Consider the following 21,130-nt stretch of genomic DNA (forward strand, 5'->3'; position numbering starts at 1 on the left):
GGAGAGATTGTTTAAAAAACAAACACTGGAATACTGCTGGGCGTGCACTCTGAAATCTGGCTTTTTTAAAGGTAGAAAACAGGGGGGCAAGACAGTTTTTAAACCCAATTTAAATCACAGAAACAGATTTAAACAGTCTCCTAAAAACATACTCTGCAAGATGTATGTAGCCTTTTTGCTTATAAGAAAAAAGGGAGGGGGGTTAGGTGCAAAAACTAGCAAGGCAATTCACACAGTCACTGAAAAGACACATTTAAAAAAAAACACCACTTTAAAAGAGACCAGGCTGACTGAAACATAGAGTCCACAGTTAAACAGACACAGGTAGCTGAAATAAACACTTTTGAACAAATTATACTATTTACCCAGAAAAATCTCAGGGCTCCTTACCTAGGTCTTTATGCAATCCTTGAAAACTGGGCTGTATCAGGACACAGGGAAGATGCTGAGGCTCACAAAATGGAGATGGCTGTCTTGGGCTTCCCTCCACAAACTTAAGGGGCCAGAGTAGATGTGGGGGGCGGGACTCAGGTGCAACCGGGACTCAGGGAGCCAATCAGCTACGTCCAGTCCCTGTGGGCAGGGGGAAAGGAAACTGCTGCTCTATTCATAAACTCCATGGATTCAGACAGGCTGAATCCACACTTCCAAGCTAGCAGAGTCTACTTTCCAGGTAAGGGAGAGATTGTTTAAAAAACAAACACTGGAATACTGCTGGGCGCATTCTGAAATCAGGCTTTTTTAAAGGCAAAAAACAGGGGTCAGACAGTTGTTAAACACAATTTAAATCACAGAAACAGATTAAAACAGTTTCCTAAAAACACACTCTGCAAGATGTATGTAGCCTTTTCACTTAGAAGAAAAGGGGGGGGGGGGTTATGTGCCACAAACTAGCAAGGCAATTCACACAATTGCAGCAAAAACACATTTTAAAAAAACACCACTTTAAAAGAGGCCAGGCTGCCTGAAACACAGAGAGTCCACAGTAAAACAGAAACAGGTAGCTGAAATAAACACTTTTGAACAAATAATACTATTCACCCAGAAAAATCCAGGGCTCCTTACCTAGGTCTTTTTGCAATCCTTGAACACTGGGCTGTATCAGGACACAGGGAAGATGCTGCGGCTCACAAAATGGAGGTGGCTGTCTTGGGCTTCCCTCCACAAACTTCAGGGGCCAGAGCAGTTGTGGGGGGACGGGGCTCAGGTGCAACAGGGACTCAGAGCCAATCAGCTAAGTCCAGTCCCTGTGGGCAGGGGGAAAGGCAGCTGCTGCTCTATTCAGAATCTCCTAGGATACAGACAGGCTGAATCCACACTTCCAAGCTAGCAGGGTCTACTTTCCAGGTAAGGGAGAGATTGTTTCAAAAACAAACAATGGAATACTTCTGGGCGCGCACTCTGAAATCGGAGAATTTTAAAGGCAAAAATCAGGTGGGCAGACAGTTTTTAAACAGAATTTAAATCACAGAACCAGATTAAAACAGTCTCCTAAAAACACACTCTGCAAGATGTATATAGCCTTTTTACTTATAAGAAAAAAGGGGGGGGGGAGTTATGTGCCACAAACTAGCAATGCAATTCACACAGTCAAAGCAAAAATGAATTAAAAAAATAAACACCACTTTAAAAGAGGCCAGTCTGCCTAAAACACAGAGAGTCTACAGTAAAACAGAAACAGGTAACTGAAATAAACACTTTTGAACAAATAATACTATTTACCCAAAAAAATCTCAGGGCTCCTTACCTAGGTCTTTTTGCAATCCTTGAACACTGGGCTGTATCAGGAAACAGGGAAGATGCTGAGGATCACAAACTGGAGGTGGCTGTCTTGGCCTTCTCTCCACAAACTTAAGGGGCCAAAGCCGGTGTGGGGGGGTGGGGCTGAGGTGCATCAGGGACTCAGAGAGCCAATCAGCTAAGTCCAGTCCCTGTGGGCAGAGGGAAAGGCAGCTGCTGCTCTATTCAGAATCTCCTTGGATACAGACAGGCGGAATCCACACTTCCAAGTTGGCAGAGTCTACTTTTCAGGTAAGGGAGAGATTGTTTAAAAAACAAACACTGGAATACTGCTGGGCACGCACTCTGAAATAGGGGTTGTTAAAGGTAGAAAACAGGGGGGCAGACAGTTTGTAAACACAATTTAAATCACAGAAACAGATTAAAACAGTCTCCTAAAAACACACCCTGCAAAATGTATGTAGCCTTTTTACTTAGTAGAAAAAAGGGTAAGTATGTGCAACAAACTAGGAAGGCAATTCACAGTCACGGCAAAGACACATTAAAAAAAAAACACCACTTTAAAAGAGACCAGGCTGACTGAAACATAGAGTCCACAGTTAAACAGACACAGGTAGCTGAAATAAACACTTTTGAACAAATTATACTATTTACCCAGAAAAATCTCAGGGCTCCTTACCTAGGTCTTTTTGCAATCCTTGAAAACTGGGCTGTATCAGGACACAGGGAAGATGCTGAGGCTAACAAAATGGAGAGGGCTGTCTTGGGCTTCCCTCCACAAACTTAAGGGGCCAATGTAGATGTGGGGGGTGGGACTCAGGTGCAACCGGGACTCAGGGAGCGAATCAGCTACATCCAATCCCTGTGGGCTGGGGGAAAGGAAACTGCTGCTCTATTCACAAACTCCATGGATTCAGACAGGCTGAATCCACACTTCCAAGCTAGCAGAGTCTACTTTCCAGGTAAGGGAGAGATTGTTTAAAAACAAACACTGGAATACTGCTGGGCGCGCACTCTGAAATCAGGCTTTTTTAAAGGCAAAAAAAGGGGGGCAGACAGTTGTTAAACACAATTTAAATCACAGAAACAGATTAAAACAGTCTCCTAGAAAGACACTCTGCAAGATGTATGTAGCCTTTTTACTTAGAAGAAAAGGGGGGGGGGGCTATGTGCCACAAACTAGCAAGGCAATTCACACAGTCACAACAAAAACAAATTGTAAAAAAAAATCCACTTTAAAAGACGCCAGGCTGCCTGAAACACAGAGAGTCCACAGTAAAATAGAAACAGGTAGCTGAAATAAACACTTTTGAACAAATAATACTATTCACCCAGAAAAATCTCAGGGCTCCTTACCTAGGTCTTTTTGCAATCCTTGAACACTGGGCTGTATCAGGACAGAGGGAAGATGCTGAGGCTCACAAAATGGAGATGGCTGTCTTGGGCTTTCCCCCACAAACTTAAGGGGTCATAGCAGGTGTGGGGGGACGGGGCTCAGGTGCAACAGGGACTCAGAGAGCCAATCAGCTAACTCCAGTCCCTGTAGGCAGGGGGAAAGACAGCTGCTGCTCTATTCAGAACCTCCTTGGATACAGACAGGCTGGATCCACACTTCCAAGATAGCAAAGTCTACTTTCCAAATAAGGGAGAGATTGTTTCAAAAACTAACACTGGAATACTGCTGGGCGTGCACTCTGAAATCTGGCTTTTTTAAAGGTAGAAAACAGGGGGGCAGACAGTTTTTAAACACAATTTAAATCACAGAAACAGATTTAAACAGTATCCTAAAAACACACTATGCAAGATGTATGTAGCCTTTTTGCTTATAAGAAAAAAGGGAGGGGGGGTTAGGTGCAAAAACTAGCAAGCCAATTCACACAGTCACGGCAAAAACACATTTAAAAAAAACACCACTTTAAAAGAGACCAGGCTGCCTGAAACACGGAGAGTCCACAGTTAAACAGACACAGGTAGCTGATATAAACACTTTTGAACAAATTATACTATATACCCAGAAAAATCTTAGGGCTCCTTACCTAGGTCTTTTTACAATCCTTGAACACTGGGCTGTATCAGGACACAGGGAAGATGCTGAGGCTCACAAAATGGAGGTGGCTGTCTTGGGCTTCCCTCCACAAACTTAAGGGGCCAGAGTAGATGAGGGGGGGGCGGGACTCAGGTGCAACCGGGACTCAGGGAGCCAATCAGATACGTCCAGTCCCTGTGGCAGGGTAAAAGGAAACTGCTGCTCTATTCAGAAAATCCTTGGATTTAGACAGGCTGAATCCACACTTCCAAGCTAGCAGAGTCTAATTTCCATGTAAGGGAGAGATTGTTTAAAAAACAAACACTGGAATACTGCTAAGCGCGCACCCTAAATCTGGCTTTTTTAAAGGTAGAAAGCAGGGGGGCAGACAGTTTTTAAACACAATTTAAATCACAGAAACAGATTTAAACAGTCTCCTAAAAACACACTATGCATGATGTATGTAGCATTTTTACTTAGAAGACAAAAGGGGGGGGGAGTAGGTGCCACAAAGTAGCAAGGCAATTCACACAGTCACGGCAAAAACAAATTAAAAAAAAAACACTTTAAAAGAGTCCAGGCTGCCTGAAACACAGAGAGTCAACAGTTAAACAGACACAGGTAGCTGAAATAAACACTTTTGAACAAATAATACTATTTACCCAGAAAATTCTCAGGGCTCCTTACCTAGGTCTTTTTGCAATCCTTGAACACTGGGCTGTATCAGGACACAGGGAAGATGCTGAGGCTCGCAAAATGGAGGTTGCTGCCTTTGGCTTCCCTCCACAAACTTAAGGGGCCAGACCAGGAGTGGGGGGCAAGGTTCAGGTGCAACAGGGACTCAGAGAGCCAATCAGCTAAGTCCAGTCCCTGTGGGCAGGGGGAAAGGCAGCTGCTGGTCTATTCAGAATCTCCTTGAATACAAACAAGCTGAATCCACACTTCCAAGCAAGCAGAGTCTACTTTCCAAGTAAGGCAGAGATTGTTTCGAAAAGAAACAATGGAATACTGCTGGGCGTGCACTCTGAAATCAGGGATTTTTAAAGGCAAAGATCAGGGTGGCAGACAGTTTTTAAACACAATTTCAATCACAGAAACTGATTAAAACAGTCTCCTAAAAACACACTCTGCAAGATGTATATAACCTTTTTACTTAGAAGAAAAAAGGTGGTGGTATGTGCCACAAACTAGCAAGGCAATTCACTCAGTCACTGCAAAAATCGAATTTTAAAAAAACACCACTTTAAAAGAGACCAGGCTGCCTGAAACACAGAGACTCCACAGTTAAACAGACACAGGTAGCTGAAATAAACACTTTTGACAAATAGTAATATTTACCCAGAAAAATCTCAGGGCTCCTTACCTAGGTCTTTTTGCAATCCTTGAACACTGGGCTGTATCAGGACACAGGGAAGATGCTGAGGCTCACAAAATGGAGGTGGCTGTCTTGAGATTCCCTCCACAAACTTAAGGGGCCAGAGCATGTGTGGGACGGCGGGGCTCAGGTGCAACAGGGACTCAGAGAGCCAATCTGCTAAGTCCACTCCCTGTGGCAGGGGGAAAGGCAGCCGCTGCTCCATTCAGAATCTCCTTGAATACAGACAGGATGAATCCACACTTCCAAGCTAGCAGAGTCTACTTTCCAGGTAAGGGAGAGATTGTTTAAAAAACAAACACTGGAATACTGCTGGGCGTGCACTCTGAAATCTGGCTTTTTAAAAGGTAGAAAACAGGGGGGCAGACAGTTTTTAAACACAATTTAAATCACAGAAACAGATTAAAACAGTCTCCTAAAAACACACCCTGCAAAATGTATGTAGCCTTTTTACTTAGAAGAAAAAAGGGGAAGTATGTGCAACAAACTAGCAAGGCAATTCACAGCCAAGGCAAAAACTAATTTGAAAAAAACACTACTATAAAAGAGGCCAGGCTGCCTGAAACACAGAGAGTCCACAGTAAAACAGACACAGGTAGCTGAAAGAAACACTACTGAACAAATAATACTATTCACTCAGAAAAATCTCAGGGCTGCTTACCTAGGCCTTTTTTCAAACCTTCAGCACTGGGCTGTATCAGGACACAGGGGAGATGCTGAGGCTCACAACATGGAGGTGGTTGTCTTTGACTTCCCTCCACAAACTTAAGGGGCCAGAGCAGGTGTGGGGGGATTGGGCTTAGGTGCAACAGGGACTCAGAGAGCCAATCAGCTAAGTCCAGTCCCTGTAGGCAGGGGGGAAGGCATCTGCTGCTCTATTCAGAATCTCCTTGGATACAGACAGACTGAATCCACACTTTCAAGCTAGCAGAGTCCACGTTCCAAGTAAGGGAGAGATTGTTTTTAAAAAACAAACACTGGAATACTGCTGGGCGCGCACTCTGAATTTGGGCTTTTTTAAAGGCAAAAAACAGAGGGGCAAACAGTTTTTAAACACAAATCAAATCACAGAAACAGATTAAAACAGTCTCCTAAAAACACACTCTGCAAGATGTATGTAGCCTTTTTACTTAGAAGAAGAAAGGGGGGGGTTTATGTGCCACAAACTAGCAAGGAAATTCACACAGTCACAGCAAAAACAAATTAAAAAAAAAAACTTTAAAAGAGGCCAGGCTGCCTGAAACACAGAGAGTCAACAATAAAACAGAAACAGGTAGCTGTACTAAACACTTTTGAACAAATAATACTATTCACCAAGAAAAATCTCAGGGCTCCTTACCTAGGTCTTTTTGCAATCCTTGAACACTGGGCTGTAAAAGGACACAGGGAAGATGCTGAGGCTCACAAAACGGAGGTGGCTGTCTTGGACTTCCCTCCACAAACTTAAGGGGCCAGAGCAGTTGTGGGGGGATGGGGCTCAGGTGCAACAGGGACTCAGAGAGCCAATCAGCTAAATCCAGTCCCTGTGGGCAGAGGGAAAGGCAGCTGCTGCTATATTCAGAATCTCCTTGGATTCAGACAGACTGAATCCACACTTCCAAGCAGGCAGAGTCTACTTTTCAGGTAAGGGAGAGATTGCTTAAAAAACAAACACTGGAATACTGCTGGGCGCGCACTCTGAAATCGGGCTTTTTTAAAGGCAATACTGGAATACTGCTGGGCACGCACTCTGAAATTGGGCTTTTTTAAAGGCAAAAAACAGAGGGGCACACAGTTTTTAAACACAATTCAAATAAAAAAAACAGATTAAAACAGTCTCCTAAAACAAAATCTGCAAGATGTATGTAGCCTTTTTACTTAAAAGAAAAAAGGGGGGGGGGCGTTATGTGCCACAAACTAGCAAGGCAATTCACACAGTCACGGCAAAAACGGATTTGAAAAAAAACACCACTTTAAAAAAGGCCAGGCTGCCTTAAACACAGAGAGTCCACAGTAAAACAGACACAGGTAGCTGAAATAAACTATGTCGAGTCCCTGTGGACAGGGGGAAAGGCAGCTGCGGCTCTTTTCAGAATCTCCTTGGATACAGACCGGCTGAATCTACACTTCCAAGCTAGCAGAGTCTACTTTCCACATAAGGGAGAGATTGTTTAAAAAATAAACACTAGAGGAGGCGTGTTCAGGGCGACAAGATGGCGGCCGCACTTTTGTAGTGCTCAGGACCACCCCGTCATCCGCCTCTCATAAAATCACTATCCGTACACATCAACACCGTGAACGCTTCATCGGGGTTCCTTTATTGTGCCCTGTCTCGTGTGGCGGGTTCCCGGCCCTTACGGCCCGGTGAAACCGAGGTTTTGGCTGCCAAGCGTTCGACCACTGTTTTCCCTGATCAATATGACGGCTGAGGGACGGACCTGAGGCACGGCCTGCTGCGACGAAAAGGCAGCGGCAGCCTGGATGGCCTGGAGGCAGGGCTGCGGCCCCTGAGCCAGAGAAGTTGCGGGTCGCGGCCAGGGCTGCTGTGACTGGGAGAAATCAAGGTAGGCCCCGGGCCGGCAGCACCATGATTCTCTGATCCCCCTGATTTCCCCCCCCTTCCCATGGTGACCGAGGGCTGAGAAGGGGGGCGTTCCGTGGGCCGGAGGCCGGGATGCTTGGCCGCAAATTGTGTGGGGACCTGGTCCTGCGGGAGGCTCGCTCCAGGGGAGACGACCTCTGCAATGGAACAAAAGTACTCCTTTTCCCGGATTACACATTAGAGGTACAGCAACAACGCCGCTCGTTCATGGAAGTGAAACAAAAGCTTAGATCAATGGACATCCAGTATAGTCTCCTGTTTCCAGCCAGCCTCCGGGTGATCTATAATAATAAAACCTACTTCTTTGAGCAGCCGACCGCGGCATGGACCTGGCTAACGGACGAAACCCCACTAGATATGCACAGAACAGGATCACAGCCACCGCTTAAGACAATACCAGCTCACCCAAGGGGGAAACAACCGTTGCGCAGTCAGCGCACACATTCTCGGAAACGAAGAGGAAGACATAGATCCAGCTCAGACTCCCTTCCCGGGGCTCATCGATCGGAACCCAGACACCCACAATCAAAAGAGAATTTCAAAGCCACCCTGACAAGCCTGAAACCACAGGACACAACCAAGATCCAGCTAGAGACACAAGAAGACTCTGACTTGTCCAGTAGCCCAATCCTGTGACTGCATGGGTGGAACTTATTCTGGGAAAGACTTAAGACAATGAACACAGAAATAGAAGCGTTATGCCTAACGTTATCACACATCGAGTATTATACATTTATGCAAGATCCGATACTAGGGAAGGGTCCACCGCCACAATACCACAGCCTTACCACTCAAAAGCCATCTCACCAGTTTTAGAAGTGAGGGGCTATGTATATGGGCGACAGATGCTTCTGGGGGGAAGTATGGGGTGGGGAGGGAGTTGGTTTGCAAGGGGGTTACAGCCTCGTTCTAAAGGCCAATGTTAGAATTTGTATGCGAAGGCAAGATTCATATTTTTTTTTAATTGAGGCACAGGGCAGGATGCTTAATGACTCAACAGATATAATAGAGTCTGAGAATCGGCAGCAGGAAGATAGAAAGATAAGTCCTTCAGAGTCGCATAAACTAGGAGCAAAATGTTGGCTCAACAACTGTAAAATTCCACCTACAATCACACACCCCCCATTAATCAAGTACAAATTATGTCATGGAACATCAACGGGCTTCTAGACAAAATTAAACGTACTGCAGTATTCACCTTCATACATAGATACCATCCAGAAATACTCATGTTGCAGGAAACACACCTTTTGGAGGATAAATACCCATTCCTGATTCGTCGACGATTTGATAGAGTGTACCATTCGGGATACAAAAGTGGGTCACGAGGAGTAGCCATATTATTGCATTGTACATTCCCTATGACACACATCCAAGTACGGAGAGACCAACAGGGGCGGTTTGTAGCCATTACCGGTAAGGTAGTAAGGTTCACGTTTAATATAATAAGTATCTACACCCCTCTCTCCCTGGTCAGCTCAACCCTCCAGGCACTCACAAAACTTCTCTCTGACCTAACACCTGGGCACACTATACTAGGTGGCGACTTCAACGCAACCCCGGACCTGACCTTAGATGTAGACGGCCCACTCACCACATATAGACGTACACTGGCAACCAAAATTAAAGGGTGGTTATCTGCCACGGACTATGTGACGCCTGGCGGATATAGCATCCGAGGCAGAGACAATTCACCCACACCTCAGTAAACCCATGGATCCCAATCCAGAATAGACCTGATGCTTCTTCCGACACAGATTGTACAACCCTCTCACACATCAAGATTCTAGCCAGAGGAGTCTCTGACCATGCCCCTCTCCGGCTCATACTAGGCCCGGCCCGTCCCCGGCGTCCCCCCATGTGGCGGCTAAATGCATGGTATCTCCAAGATGAACACTTTAAGGAACAATTACGTCAGGCACAAGCAGAATACTTCCACTTAAACGAAGGCTCAGTAACCTCGGAGGGCGCTCTATGGGTGGCAGGGAAAGCAGTATTGAGAGGTATGGCTAAAAATCTGATAAGTAATCAGGAAAGTGCCAAAGCGCTACATATCACACAGCTAGAGCTCCGAGCAATAAACCTCGAAAGAGACAGCGTAATAAACCCAAGCGAGAAACTAATGCGACAACTCCTCCTAGTCTGAGAGGAGATACGGGGTCAATCCCTGGAGGCCGCAAAACATTTATGGAGGTCCAGCACTGGAAGGATATATGGCTGGGGGGACAAGACCGGGAAGATGCTGTGTTGGTTGATCTCCCGCAATCAGGCCTCCAAGATCGTCCCTGAAATTCATGACGGGGATGGGGCCCTGGTTACGGGTCATACCGAAATTGTGAATGCTTTTGCCAATTATTATCATACACTGTACCAAGCGTTCACACAAATAGATTCACATCAAACACATCAACTACTTCAGGAGATCCCCCTCCCACAGTTACCTATGATAGAAGCACAGCTTTTAGAGGAACCCATTAGAGGGGAAGAAATTGGGGTGGCAATCTCGACATTACCGCTGGCAAGACGCCTGGTCCCGGTGGGTTCCCCCCAGAATATTATAAGGTGTGAGAAGACCTGACCCCACGTCTCCTACGCCATTTCGCAGAAAAAGGAAAAGGTGGATCCTTTCCTCCTGAACTAGATACAGCCATGATTGTGGTGCTCCCCAAAACCCAGCCCCCTTCGCCTCACTGCGCAGATTACAGACCAATATCATCGATTAACACAGAAATTAAAATGTTCGCCTCTATCCTTGTCACTCGCATCAAAAGGGTCCTGCTGCAGTGAATCCATCCTGACCAATGTGGGTTTATGGCAACCCGCAGTACACAACACTGTATCCGCCGGCTACACGTAGCCTTGGCGGAGAGACGCCGGTTGCCCCAAATCCTGGCCCTCTTGCTCACAGATTTTTAAAAGGCTTTTGATTCGGTTGACTGGGGATTCCTTCTACTGGTGCTCCGACGGGCAGGCATAGAAAAACAACTTTGCCACCTAATTAAAGCATTATACACTAACCCTCCGGCCTGTGTACAGGTTAATGGGACCATATCCCACAGGTTCGACATCCGCAGAGGTACTCCACAGGGAGGTCCCCTATTCCCTCTTTCGTTTACCCTGGCCATTGAGCCTCTAGCTCAGATGATCAGAGCGGGCTCAGTATACCGAGGATGGAAATGGGGTCCATCTCATGAAGACAGGATAGCTCTATATGCAGATGATGTTCTGCTATATTTGGAGGAACCCAGTATAACGGGTCCAAGGAGCCTTTGCCTTCTAAGGAAATACAAACTAATCTCAGGTTGAACTCCACCAAATCAATCATGATCCCCCTAGCAAACACATGTGATTGCTTCGACTGGCAAAATACCATACCCATACGCAAATTAAGTTTTAAATACCTAGGGATCTGGGTAACACTTTTGTCTGAATTAACATGGGCCAAAAATCTATCTCCTCTGCTAACAAGAATCAAAACAGACATGCAGAGATGCCAAACCCTCCCCTTGAATGTGATGGGGCGGGTGGCCCTATACAAAATGATGATCTTGCCAAGACTCCTATACATATTACAAAATGTTCCCATCCTCATCCCCCACTCCTGGTTCAAAAATCTCGAAAGCATCACCGGAAGATTTCTTTGGAGAGGTAATAGACATCGAGTAGCGATACAACATTGCCGGAGAGGAATGTATGATGGAGGTTTGGGTGCGTCAGATCCCTATCTGTATTACCTGGCTACCCAATTGATAGTGGTCCATGAATGGTTTAATGGGGGCTGGGAAGACCCGGCGTATAAGACAGAATTGACACTCCTGGGGTTTCCACAGGTTCTTGACATGCTGTATGGAGCATCGCTTCCTCGTGACATGGAGGAAACAACCAAAGTGGTTTTCCTGGCATGGTGAGCCGCGTTACGCCACACTCACTGGAACACCGTTATCACCGTCCAGACTCCGCTATGGAGAAGGAAATGGATGTATGCCTCCGCCACGCTGGACGGATTCGCAACAGGGGACCTAGTAGGCATTTCCCTGGTTGGGGACATATGGAAAGGGAGGGCCATGAAATCGTTCCAAGACCTACAAGCAGAATTTCAATTAAACCAGACACAGTTCTTTAGATACCTTCAACTAAGACACGCACTGCAAACCCATCTGCCCACCACAAGCCCTATACTGGACTTTAACCCACTGAAAGCCAAAATACTCATGGGAAATATGGAGGGGAGAGGCATTTCTCAACTTTACAAAACACTAATCAACAACACTCCTGATAACTTAGTCATTTTTAGGACTAAGTGGGGATCATGACTCGGACCCCTAGAAGAAACGGAATGGATGGAAGCCTTGATGGCGCCCAAGGTATTCTATTATTTATATGGGGCCTATCTGACACCATCGAAACTACACAAAATGGGAGCCCGCCCTTCTCCCAAATGCCCAAGATGCCCGAATGAACCAGCAGACTTCTTTCACATGGTATGGACCTGTCAAAAAATACAAAAGTACTGGGAATGGGTGATCCAAGATATAGGAAGGGCACTGGGTCAAGAAATACAAACATCAGCTAAGCTAATCCTATTGGAGGTAAAGGAAGAAATGGGAGGAACACATGCTAAACTAACACTGACAGCTATGGCATTATTAGTCGCTAATAGAGATATCGCTGCAGCGTGGACGTCCCCATAAGGCCAGTTGATCCAGAAATGGAGGAAGGGTGTGGATTGGTGTGCAAATCAGGAGAAACTGGTATTTGAGCCTAGAGGGTGCCCACACAAATTCGAAAAGATATGGGGACGATGGCTAGAATTGATGACATAAACCAGATACGTAATAAGATACTTAATGTTTCAAGGGGACACTAAGGTGGCTAGATCTGCTGATAGCACCACAACCCATTATTGTTGATGGCTGACAACGATACTAAAGCAATGATAAGATATACAAATCCCATGCGTCCTTGCCTTGTACTTGAACCTGTTTTTTCCTTCATTTTCTATATATGTCTGAAAAACAATAAAAATGTGTTTATAAAAAAAGAAAAACACTGGAATACTGCTGGGCGCGCACTCTGAAATTGGGCTTTTTTAAAGGCAAAAAACAGGGGGGCAGACAGATTTTAAACACAATTTAAATCGAAGAAATAGATTAAACCTGTCTCCTAAAAACACACTCTGCAAGATGTATGTAGCCTTTTTACCTAGAAGAAAAAATGAGGGGGGGGGGTTATGTGCCACAAACTAGCAAGGCAATTAACACAGTCACAGCAAAAACAAATAAATAAAAAACACCACTTTAAAAGAGGCCAGGCTGCCAGAAAGGTAGAGAGTCCACAGTAAAACAGACACAGGTAGCTGAAATAAACACTTTTGAACAAATAATTCTATTTACCCAGACAAATCTCAGGGCTCTATACCTAGGTCTTTTTGCAATCCTTGAACAATGGGCTGTATCAGGACACAGGGAAGATGATGAAGCTCACCAAATGGAGGTGGCAGTCTTGGGCTTCCATCCACAACTTAAGGGGCCAGAGCAGGTGTCGGGGGGCTGCGCTCAGGTGCAACAGGGACTCAGTTAGCCAATCAGCTAAGTCCAGTCCCTGTGGGCAGGGGGGAAAGGCAGCTGCTGCTCTATTCAGAATCTCCTTGGATACAGACAGAATGAATCCACAATTCCAAGCTAGCAGAGTCTACTTTCCAGGTAAGGGAGAGATTGTTTAAAAAACAAACACTGGAATACTGCTGGGCACGCACTCTTAAATCGTGCTTTTTTAAAGAGAAAAAACAGGGGGGCAGACAGTTTTTAAACACAATTTAAATCACAGAAACAGATTAAAACAGTCTCCTAAAAACACACTCTGCAAGATGTATGTTGCCTTTTTACTTAGAAGAAAAAAGGGGAGGGGTGGTTATGTGCCACAAACTAGCAAGGCAATTCACAGAGTCACGTCAAAAACAAATAAAAAAAAAAACACCACTTTAAAAGAGGCCAGGCTGCCTGAAACACAGAGATTTACCCAGAATAATCTCAGGGCTCCTTACCTAGGTCTTTTTGCAATCCTTGTACACTGGGCTGTATCAGGACATAGGGAAGATGCTGCGGCCCACAAAATGGAGGTGATTGTCGTGGGCTTACCACCACAAACTTAAGGGGCCACAGCAGGTATGGGGTCGGGGCTCAGGTGCAACAGGGACTCAGAGAGCCAATCAGCTAAGTCCAGTCCCTGTGGGCAGGGGGAAAGGCAGCAGCTGCTCTATTCAGAATCTCATTGGATACAGACAGGCTGAATTCACACTTCCAAAATAGCAGAGTCTACCTTCCAGGTAAGGGAGAGATTGTTTAAAAAACAAAGGGAGCACCGGGGAAACACTGGAGAGCACTTTGGGGCACAGCTCCTAATGAGAAAAGGACAGAGCGTGTCAAAAGTACCCGAGTCCCACATCCTCACAGCTGAGCAACCTTCACCGCCAAAACCCTGAGAACCCTCTTTCCCTGCATGCACCCCTAAAGAAACCCAGATAAATGCCCCACAACAAACTTAACTTTGGTATCTCCTCTGTTTGTTTTCCGGTAACCGCGGGAGACAAGAGGACCCGACGACCGCCGAGCCTAAATGAAGAGTAAAGACAAGACGATTAACAGCGAACAGAGGAATCCACAAGACGTACGAACTACACAATACCTGTACAGCACTTGAATTGTACTAGATCACAAACTAAATAAAAAAATCATTCACCATATCTAAGTCTCTGACCCCTCTGTACCACTAGGAGCCTACCACAGTGGTGTCATAAGTTGGATCCTTACCCTGAGAGGCTGCTGGGCGGTACCCACAATGGGGGAAAAAGCTACGCTAGAAGACATGATTAAACAACTGGCGGAGGTCCAACGCCATCTACAACTAGTCTGGGAGGCACACCAGCGTGAGGCAAAAGAAGACAGAGAAGCCCTACAAACAGCCCTAAAAAGCCAAGCTACGATCATGGTAACAACCAGCTCGTACATGAGACTGCGCTGCGGAAACTAACCGACACCATAGCAGCCGGCAAGGTACACCCTACTGTCTCGATCTCTGTCTTACAAAAGTTCCACGAAGGAGAAGATCCAGACTCCTTCTTCACAAACTTCGAACGTGTAGCCTCTTCAGCCCAATGGCCTGAAGAACGGTGGGGACAGTATATTGCACCACTCCTCACGGGAATTTTATAGGCGGCCTACCAGGCTGCTAATCCAGGAGGCACCACACCATACAAGGATATCAAGAGAAGTATCCTAGAAAGGGTTGGTCATGACACTGAATACTACAGAATGACGTTCAGAAAAGTGAAATGGGGACAGAGTGAAGATCCCCACACTTTTTACTTTAGGGTTAAAGATTTGGGACTAAAATGGTTAGGACCCCTAGGAACAACCCGAGAAGACGTAATAAAAACAATTATTCTGGAACAGTATCTAGAGTCCCTTCCGAATAGCACCCGGAATTGGATAAGACAACATCCTAAGGTCGACACGGAGCTCGCCATAGACCTGGCCTGTGCCTATCACCGATCTACGGATGTTAAACGCATAAACCCCAGAACCACCATAAGACCAACCCCGACCCCCCTTAAGTATTCCCCATGACATCCACTGTAAGAAACCGGACCCCATAAACATGGAGAGAGTAGCCCTATGCAACAAACCCAGTGTTTTAGTTGTGGGGAGTGGGGACACATTGCGAGGGTATGTCCCAGAAAAAACGATGGGTCCGAACCCATGGAAATCGGGGTCACCCGACGTAGGGTATTATGTACAGGCAAGGGACATTCTAAGTTCAAACAGGTCATCAAAATAAATGGAAACCCTATAGACGCCTTAATTGATTCGGGTTGTAGTCAATCCGTAATACGAAGAGACTTATTGGACCCTACAGATCCAACCCCAAACCAGTGGGTCACTATTTGCTGTATTCACGGGGACAAGGAACAATATCCACTAGCGTTGGTCGAAATAGAATGGGGCGAGTATCACGATTTCCTCCCAGTGGGGATTATGGGACAGGCTGATTGAAGACTGTATTATCAGGACAGATTATATCCGGTTCTATGACCTCCTAGATCAAACCCGAGAACCCCAGCAATCCCCGGACTGGTGGACAGAAGCACCCTTTTCTAACAGTGTTATTGAGAGTCCTCTGAGTCGCATAAAACTAACCCGGAGGGAGAAAAGACAAGGGAAACTAAAATATCAGGAGTCCAGAGAGGAGTCAAATCACGACAAACTGGTAGCAGGAGCCAGTGAGACAACCGTCTCCTTTAGAACCAGTCAGAGGCAAGACCCTATTCTCTGTCATGCCTGGAACATGGCACAAAACGGAATTCACAAACAAGGTGGGTCCTTATTTTTTAATACAGAAGAATCTTCTGTATAGAACTGCCACATCTGCAAAGGGAGAAAAAAAAACAACAACTGGTTGTACCTGAACCTTATCGAAATCAGGTCCTCTTCTTAGCTCATAACCAACCAGGGGGTGGCCACTACGGTAGAGAAAAGACTGAGGAGTATCTCCTATGGAGCCTCTATTGGCCAGGGGTCTATGCTCACATCAGGAGATACTGTTTACAATGTCCCAGGTGTCAATTGACGGAACCAAGAATGCCCAAGAAAGTTCCGTTACAACCCCTACCCATTATTGAGGTGCCTATTAGCCGCATAGGTATGGATTTAGTCAGACCCCTCCTCCCATCATCCAGAGGTCATACCTACATTCTGGTATTGGTTGACTACGCTACAAGATATCCAGAAGCAATTCCCTTATCCAGCATGACTACGAAAACGGTAGCTCAAGCCATGATCATTTTTTTTTCAAGGATAGGATTTCCCCAAGAGATCCTCACTGATCAAGGTACTCCTTTTATGTCAAACCTTATGAAACAGATTTGCAAACTATTAGGGATCACTCAGATAAAAAAATCTGTATACCACCCCAAAATGGACAGTTTAGTGGAACGCTACAACCGTACCATAAAAACCCTATTGAGCAAAGTAGTAGATGACTCTGGAAAAGACTGGGACCAGAAGTTAATTCTGGTCCTTTATGCCATCCGGACTCATGAACAATCCTCCACAGGACATAGTACTTTTGAATTAGTCTTTGGAAGACAACCACGTAGTCTCCTAGATATGGCCACAGAAACATGGGAAGAGGAGGGAGAGGAAGGGAAACCCTTACTAGAATATGTCCATAACCTGAAAACACAGTTACAAACTATATGGGAGGCTGTGCGAAAACATCTTGAGAAGGCACAAACAAATCAAAAGACATATTACGACCAGGGAACTAAATTACGATCTTTCCACCCTAATGACCAAGTTCTCATAATGCGACCAACATCTGAGCATAAACTTATAGCTAAATGGCAAGGACCCTATAGAGTAATAAGAGCAGTTTCTCCCGTCACCTACCTCATCGAACTGAGTTCACATCCAAAAAGAACCCAAATATACCATGTAAACTTACTAAAAAAATGGGAACAACCAAAGGATGTCACTAGCAGAGCAGCTGACAGGTTTTTTTATCACACCATCCACAGGTCTAGGGTTAGAGCTCTACCCCATGGGGAGCAAGAAACCGGAGGAAACTCCATGCATAAGTAATTCTCTTACTGAAACTGAAAAGTCGCAACTGTCTGTCCTCTTACAACATCACTAACATTTCTTTTCTGAGACACCAGGGAGAATCTCATTAATCCACCACAAAATCGAAACACCTGAGGGTCAGACTATTCGTCTCCGCCCCTACCGCATACCCGAAGCCCGGAAGCATATAATTGAAGACGAAATAGATAAAATGCTAGCCCTGAGGGTGATTGAACCCTCTGTGAGCCCATGGAGTTCCACGGTGGTTCTCGTTCCAAAACCCGATGGGTCTGTTCGATTTTGCGTCGACTTCGGTAGGCTAAATGACATATCACTCTTTGACACATACCCTATTCCTCGTGTCGATGACGTCCTAGAGAAGCTAGGAAGAGCCAAATACCTGTCCACGCTCGATCTAAAAAAGGATACTGGCAAATTCCCCTCGCACCAGAGGACAAAGAGAAAACAGCTTTTGTGACTCAATCAGGCCTTTATCACTTTACGGTCTTGCCCTTTGGTCTCCACGGGGCCCCAGCTACCTTTCAACGTTTGATGGACAGGCTCTTGAAACCATTTCATGACTTTGCTGCAGCGTACTTGGATGACATTGTAATTTTTTGCGACACTTGGCTCGATCCTTTACACCATCTCAATGAAGTGTTCACTGCCTTGTCGGAAGCCAGGCTGACGGCCAATCCAAAAAAATTTACCCTGGGAAACACTGAAATATCCTATCTAGGTTATCTGATAGGTAACGGGACTCTCCAACCCCAGAAAAATAAAATTGAGGCCATAATACAAGTGCCAATGCCGAAGACCAAGAAAGACATACGTTCCTTTTTAGATTTAGTAGGCTATTACCACAGGTTCATATCCCAGTACTCCACGATTGCCGCCCATCTCACTGATCTTCTAACAAAACAACGCCCCTCCACTTTGGCCCCGTTGACTGATTCACAAATTGCTAGTTTTGAACAATTAAAACGATCCCTTACAACCCACCCCGTCCTGAAGTGTCCAGATTTTTCCAGGCCATTTCACTTGTATACTGACGCTTCTAACATCGGTCTAGGTGCGGTCCTCACCCAACCTGAAAAGGAGGGTCTTGATCATCCCATTGTATTTATCAGTAGAAAACTCCTTCCCAGAGAATGCCATTACCCCACTATTGAAAAGGAGTGTCTGGCCATTAAATGGGCTGTGGAGAACTTGCAATATTACCTCTTCGGCAGACCTTTCGTGCTTTACACCGACCATGCCCCCCTCACTTGGTTGGCCTCCCATAAGGATTCCAATTCTAGAGTGTTACAATGGTTTCTTGAGCTCCAACCTTTTACTTCCCAGGTCCGCCACGTACTGGGTTCTCAGAAGGGCCCTGCCGATTATCTGTCCCGGTTCCCCACCTCTTTGGTCCTCTACCAGTCCCGATCATGGGATTGGGAGTGTAGACGGGTCTCCTCGACTGCGTCCTGTGACTCTCAGAGCTGGCGCCGTTCGCACGCCTCGCTCAATCCACTTCCGCATCCCCATGTTACCATGGGAACGCCGTCGGCCGCCTCAGGGACGGATTTCCGGATAGGGGAAAGAAAAGCAACGATGGACTGCACAGAAGGCGAGCGTTGTACGGAGCCGAGGAAGACGGAGGAGAAACAACCACCGGACGCCGAAAGGGAGCTTCCTGGTCCTGCCCAGACGCCGGAGATCCGCGAGGCAGCTTCCACTGGAACCCGAGACACAACGGTCTACGAATCCAGCCACGACCCCGGAGGGGTCTACAAGGTACGGTCCTTCCTAGGACAGAAAACCCACAGAAAAACAACAGGGGCACAGGGGAGGGGAACCGGCGAGGTGGGCCAGGGGAAAGGGAGCACCAGGGAAACACTGGAGAGCACTTTGGGGCACAGCTCTTAATGAGAAAAGGACAGAGCGTGTCAAAAGTACCCGAGTCCCACATCCTCACAGCTGAGCACCCTTCACCGCCAATACCCTGAGAACCCTCTTTACCTGCATGCACCCCCAAAGAAACCCATATAAATACCCCACAACAAACTTACCTTTGGTATCTCCTCTGTTTGTTTTCCAGTAACCGCGGGAGACAAGAGGACCCGACCTCAGCCGAGCCTAAAAGAAGAGTAAAGACAAGACGATTAACAGTGAACAGAGGGAATCCACAAGACGTACGAACTACACAATACCTGTACAGCACTTGAATTGTACTAGATCACAAACTAAATAAAAAAATCATTCACCATATCTAAGTCTCTGACCCCTCTGTACCACCAGGAGCCTACCACAGTGGTGTCATAAGTGGGATCCTTACCCTGAGAGGCTGCTGGGCGGTACCCACAATGGGGGAAAAAGCTACGCTAGAAGACATGATTAAACAACTGGCGGAGGTCCAACGCCATCTACAACTAGTCTGGGAGGCACACCAGCGTGAGGCAAAAGAAGACAGAGAAGCCCTACAAACAGCCCTAAAAAGCCAAGCTACGATCATGGTAACAACCAGCTTGTACATGAGACTGCGCTGCGGAAACTAACCGACACCATAGCAGCCAGCAAGGTACACCCTACTGTCCCGATCTCTGTCTTACAAAAGTTCCACGAAGGAGAAGATCCAGACTCCTTCTTCACAAACTTCGAACGTGTAGCCTCTTCAGCCCAATGGCCTGAAGAACGGTGGGGACAGTATATTGCACCACTCCTCACGGGAATTTTATAGGCGGCCTACCAGGCTGCTAATCCGGGAGGCACCACACCATACAAGGATATCAAGAGAAGTATCCTAGAAATGGTTGGTCATGACACTGAATACTACAGAATGACGTTCAGAAAAGTGAAATGGGGACAGAGTGAAGATCCCCACACTTTTTACTTTAGGGTTAAAGATTTGGGACTAAAATGGTTAGGACCCCTAGGAACAACCCGAGAAGACGTAATAAAAACAATTATTCTGGAACAGTATCTAGACTCCCTTCCGAATATCACCCGGAATTGGATAAGACAACATCCTAAGGTCGACACGGAGCTCGCCATAGACCTGGCCTGTGCCTATCACCGATCTACGGATGTTAAACACATAAACCCCAGAACCACCATAAGACCAACCCCGACCCCCCTTAAGTATTCCCCATGACATCCACTGTAAGAAACCGGACCCCATAAACATGGAGAGAGTAGCCCTATGCAACAAACCCAGTGTTTTAGTTGTGGGGAGTGGGGACACATTGCGAGGGTATGTCCCAGAAAAAACGATGGGTCCGAACCCATGGAAATCGGGGTCACCCGACGTAGGGTATTATGTACAGGCAAGGGACATTCTAAGTTCAAACAGGTCATCAAAATAAATGGAAACCCTATAGACGCCTTAATTGATTCGGGTTGTAGTCAATCCGTAATACGAAGAGACTTATTGGACCCTACAGATCCAACCCCAAACCAGTGGGTCACTATTTTCTGTATTCACGGGGACAAAGAACAATATCCACTAGCGTTGGTCGAAATAGAATGGGGCGAGTATCACGATTTCCTCCCAGTGGGGATTATGGACAGGCTGATTGAAGACTGTATTATCAGGACAGATTATATCCGGTTCTATGACCTCCTAGATCAAACCCGAGAACCCCAGCAGTCCCCGGACTGGTGGACAGAAGCACCCTTTTCTAACAGTGTTATTGAGAGTCCTCTGAGTCGCATAAAACTAACCCGGAGGGAGAAAAGACAAGGGAAACTAAAATATCAGGAGTCCAGAGAGGAGTCAAATCACGACAAACTGGTAGCAGGAGCCA

Source organism: Pleurodeles waltl, chromosome 9, assembly GCF_031143425.1.
Source record: "Pleurodeles waltl isolate 20211129_DDA chromosome 9, aPleWal1.hap1.20221129, whole genome shotgun sequence".
Classification (NCBI taxonomy): domain Eukaryota; kingdom Metazoa; phylum Chordata; class Amphibia; order Caudata; family Salamandridae; genus Pleurodeles; species Pleurodeles waltl.